Raw genomic sequence first — 5,047 nt, 5'->3', positions numbered from 1 at the left:
CGTGCGTTGCAACAGGAGAAACAAAAATCACATCCTAAAATAAAAATGAATGAAATACCCCATCCACACAGGTTCATCCATTTTGGCATATGTCGCTGGCTCGCTGCTTATACTTTTGTGTGTTCTATAATTTCAATGAATGATAGCAAAATGACAAAATATAATTTGAGGCGAAACTAAAATGACAATTTTAAACCTATTAGCCACAACATTCTCATTACATGCAGAATAAAGGTAAACACTCGTGCTAGAATCTACCTGAACAATAAAAAAAATAAGCAGTAGCATACTTTAAATTTTTTAAAGAAAATTTTAGTAGATACGAAAATTAGTTTAAACTCAAGTAGTTTGTGTCACACCCCTGAGAAACTCTCAGTCCGACTCCACGTGCATTAGTGAAGGGCACAAATGGATCAAAAGAGATGGGCTTCTTCCCAATGACGTCTAGGAGAAGAGCATGTCTGATGATGAGCATCGGCTGGTTGACGTGGTAAGACATGAGGTCGCATTGTGAACCACACGCACCTTGTCCATGTCTTCGAGGGGACGACCATTTAGCACCCACCAACCACACATATCTCTCCTACTATGTGCCCGTGCATTGCGAAGGGAGAAACAATGATAAAAAGAATTCATGGATGGGCGGTGCACATGATGAACTTGTACTACTTGCGTTGCAATGGCTGCATGACCAATCAATTTGCACTATCATTAAACAAAGGTGCCACAACCTTTGGCATTAGCAGCGGTGTAGCATTAATCATTCTAGCCGGAACTCATGAAATTTCAGATGGTTTTGATTTCCAAAACATGAATTTAAATTTCAATTGAAGAGAACTATGTTTTCTTGGTGTATACATTTAAAATTCAAAATATACTACAGATTTTTCAGTCGAAAAACACTGTTTCATTGTCTAAATAAAATCGTTGATTCAAAGTTGTGTCTGTTTGTGAGTTTTGAGCAATGCTCTTACGTATTTCCAAGTAGTATTCATTTTTGTGCAACTACACAATGATTGTAAAAAATGGAAATCATGCCAAATCTGGGTCAGAAGAGTGCAGGAACGCACCTGTCAATAGCAGTGGACCATTTACTGTCCATAAAATCTGGAGTGGTTACCATTTAGCAGTCTGCATTGCAGACTTGCCTCATCAACTCCATTGCAACTCCTGCAGTGATAACCAGAAATATTAATATAAATAATTAAAATGCGGACAGAGCACACATTATGCATTAATCATGACCATTTTATTGCCACAAAATCATGTATTGCTGTACTCAAGACAATTATATGCAGGGTTTCCCATTGAAGAATGTCGCTGTCAATTGACACTAAGATCTGCAAGTATCATGTAGTTATGCATGGTAAGCTTCTTGAAAAGAATTACTCAATGCAAGCTTCTTACATAGATGGATTATGCAAAACTGACCTCTATCCATGTTATCTGAGAGAAATTCTAGCAGAACTTGTGTTACTTCTGCTGCATCATCAATGATTTGCACTATCATAAGAAATTATTTTGTTACAGTCTTTGGCATGAACCACCCTGGACTACAATGCTCTTATCCTCTCTACTTTCTGTTTAATACTTGTTTTTTCCCTTATCTAAATTGAACAAGAAATGTCACCGTGGTGATAAACATTTATGCTAGAGCCACAAAAATCAATACCTATATCTTTTTGTCTATCTACAATGCAATATTATGAATGGCATAACTTCAAAAAATAAACAACGACAATTCAGTAAGCACATCATTTGTCCAAAATATAATGATGTTTAAAGTGAAAATCTATATGGACGAAGGTCCTGCCTGAAGAACTGCCATCACAACTTCAGCAAACATACCACACACTGTAACTTTTTGAAAAGGTACAGTCTCTAGCCCATTAAGCATATTTTAATAGAAAGTAATGGAAGCACTAATAAAACTAATAAAATACATGCCAATGAATAGCTTATAAAATTTGAGAAAATATGGTGGACTTGCAACAATAGTTCATGTTGCTCTTTGCCACCGGAAACAACATAAATTTCTCCAAATTATCTCATACAAAAGACAAACTTAAACAAAAAAGGCATGTGCAAGATTAGGGACTATTTGAATTATCTGGTATAGCCGATGATAAAAACAATTTTTCTTTAGATATTTAGGGGAGCACTAAAAAAACACATATGAACAACTTTATTGACCATAAATGGGAGAGTCGCCATAGGAATGTCCAGTCTTGGTGCCTTAGAAGTTAGAAGTTAAGAGAAACATGAATGCATATATTGAAATTTGGAAGGATTGGCCATGCAAGACGCTCAGCGAAAAACACCATCAAAATAACCTGTGAGCAGCGGCAGCAATAAGTACCTAGACATCATGGTAGTTAACTTCATAATTCACGTGTGACTTTTGTGGAGGCAAATTCAAGTATGACTCAACAAAAGACAACCCATGCATGTTGAGGCTCTGTGTCTTGCCGCTCGATCTGCGAAGAGTATCAAGGGTTTTAAAATAACTCTTTATAAAAATAACACTACCACGATGTACCAAAAGGTTGTCAGCACAGATGAATGTAAGATGATTGAATTACTACCTCCTCTGGTGTTTCAAACTTCTGGCCGGTTTGGGAGAAGACCTTGGCCGCCTTGCCATCGCCAGTTGTTTTCTTAGTGCTGGCAGTGGCGGCGATCTTGCCCTTGGAGGAAGCTAGCAATCCAGCCTAGATTTTTACCCTGCGAAGGAAAAAAAATCAGATCACATCACTGCATCTGGTGAACCTAAACTGCAGACTTGCTTGGAAAGTTGAAATTAGTACTACCAGTACTAATTATATTTGTCATCCATATAGTGAGGAGATGAGAGCTAATTATGCCACAAGGGATGCTACCAATTAGTGCGTGTTCGTAACTGAGTTTCTAATCAAGCAAATCATCTAAGTAGTGCAACAGGTGATGGTACTAATTAGTACAGTACATGATAGTACTTCAGTTTCCAGATGGATGCAGAGATCGATCAGAGCTGAATTTGTGCCTGTTCGAATATGAGCGGGGGAACTGCAGGCTGGCCACTCAACACATAAAGAGATCAGCGCATATTACCAAAATCCCTAATTTGCAAGATCTAAAAGCTACACATGAATACATCTGCAAGACCAGCGAAAAATAATGTTCTACTGAGAAAGAATGAGGCAACGGGTCAAGAAGACCTGGGCCTTGTCACCACGTGATGCGCGGGGCTGCAATTCCGGCTAGCCACCGGCGAGCAGCAGCATGACTACCACTCCCTTCTCTCTTCCTCCGGCCTCCCATCCTCTCTTTTATCTCCCGCGCATCTCTCTCTTCTCTGACGGGTACCCGACACCGGCCATGCCGCACGCGCCAGCCGTTGTGCTCCAAGCTCCGGCCGCCTTCCTTGCAGATCCGCCGCCTGCGCGCCGTTTCTGACCGGACCCGGCAAGATCCGACAGGGCCTCGCCGACTGCGCCACCGCAAGGCCGCCGCCCTTCCCGCTCGCCTGCATCATGGGCGATGCCCCGGCCCTTCCCGCTCGCCCGCCTCTCATCCATGCCTCTTCATTATATCCCCCTCCGTCTCCGCGTGCGGCTCCCACCTCCCTGCAGCCGCCTGATGCGGCGCCGGCGCCGGAGCGCAGCATCGCCTCCCCTCCCTGCCATGGCTGCCCCTGGAAAAAACGATATGTAAAGATCGCGAGTTGAATACTCTCAAATGCGGGGTCCTTTTTGTAAGATTGAAACGTTTTCTTATATCCACTTAAGAAGGTAGTGCGGGTTGAATTACCAAAAACACAGGGGCATTTTTGCAAAAACACCGCGACGGTGAGCCCGCAGGCAGAAGCGGTAGCTGCTTTATTATTATTATTAGTGAAAGATGTGATGCTAGTGAAATTGAATTAGGAGGTGTGTTATTACAAGATGACAAATTTGTTGCATACTTTTCTGAAAAATTGAGTGGACCTAGTCTGAATTATTCTACTTATGATAAAGAATTATATGCTCTTGTTCGAACTTTAGAATCATGGCAACATTATTTTTGGCCCAAAAATTTTGTTATACATTCTGATCATAAATCTTTGAAACATATTAAAAGTTAAGCTAAACTGAATCATAGACATGCTAAATGGGTTGAATTCACTGAGACTTTCCCTTATGCTATTAAACACAAGAAGGGTAAAGAAAATGTTATTGCTGATGCATTGTCTCATCGCTATACTATGCTTTCACAACTTGACTTCAAAATATTTGGTTTGGAGGCCATCAAAGATCAATATGTGCATGATGCTGATTTTAAAGATGTATTGCAGAATTGTAATGAAGGTAGAACATGGAACAAGTTCGTCGTCAATGATGAATTTGTGTTCCGTGCTAACAAGCTATGCATTCCAGCTAGCTCTGTTCGTCTTTTGTTGTTGTAGGAGGCGCATGGAGGAGGATTAATGGGACACTTTGGCGTGAAGAAGACGGAGGACATACTTGCTACACATTTCTTTTGGCCAAAGATGAGACGGCATGTTGAGCGTTTTATTGCTCGCTGCACTACATGTCAAAAAGCTAAGTCATGACTCAATCTCATGGTTTATATATGCCTTTGCCTATACCTAGTATTTCTTGGGAGGATATATATATGGACTTTGTTTTAGGTTTACCCCGAACAAAGAAGGGGAGGGACAGCATATTTGTTGTCGTCGATAGATTCTCGAAAATGGCATTCTTTATACCATGTCATAAAAGCGATGATTCTGTTAATGTTGCTGATTTGTTCTTTCGTGAAATTATTCACTTGCATGGTGTGCCAAATACTATTGTTTCAGATCGTGATACTAAATTTCTTAGCCACTTTTGGAGATGTTTATGGGCTAAGTTGGGGACTAAACTACTTTTTAGTACTACTTGTCACCCCAAACCGATGGACAAATTGAAGTAGTCAATAGAACATTGTCTACTATGCTTAGGGCTATTTTGAAGAATAAAAAAAATGTTGGAAGAATGCTTGCCTCATATTGAATTTGCTTATAATCGTTCATTGTATTCTACTACTA

The 5,047-nt window shown here is 40.3% G+C and overlaps 1 long non-coding RNA gene across 7 annotated transcripts; it reads right to left on the bottom strand.

The window, feature by feature from the left end:
* Positions 1–287: 287 nt before the first annotated feature.
* Positions 288–3,678, bottom strand: LOC119341481. 7 transcript variants are annotated; one of them, XR_005165120.1, is made up of 5 exons: positions 3,198–3,678; positions 2,586–2,724; positions 1,432–2,477; positions 1,246–1,340; positions 288–1,170 (listed from the first exon to the last, which is right to left on the bottom strand). It is a non-coding gene; the product is annotated as an uncharacterized LOC119341481 (long non-coding RNA). The 7 variants fall into 7 exon arrangements; XR_005165122.1 differs by having other exon boundaries at positions 288–683; positions 1,071–2,477; XR_005165118.1 differs by having other exon boundaries at positions 1,246–2,477.
* Positions 3,679–5,047: the final 1,369 nt, after the last annotated feature.

Source organism: Triticum dicoccoides, chromosome 7B, assembly GCF_002162155.2.
Source record: "Triticum dicoccoides isolate Atlit2015 ecotype Zavitan chromosome 7B, WEW_v2.0, whole genome shotgun sequence".
Classification (NCBI taxonomy): domain Eukaryota; kingdom Viridiplantae; phylum Streptophyta; class Magnoliopsida; order Poales; family Poaceae; genus Triticum; species Triticum dicoccoides.
The sequence above is the reverse complement of the archived record's forward strand: the minus strand, read 5'-3'. Positions and strand labels throughout refer to the sequence as shown.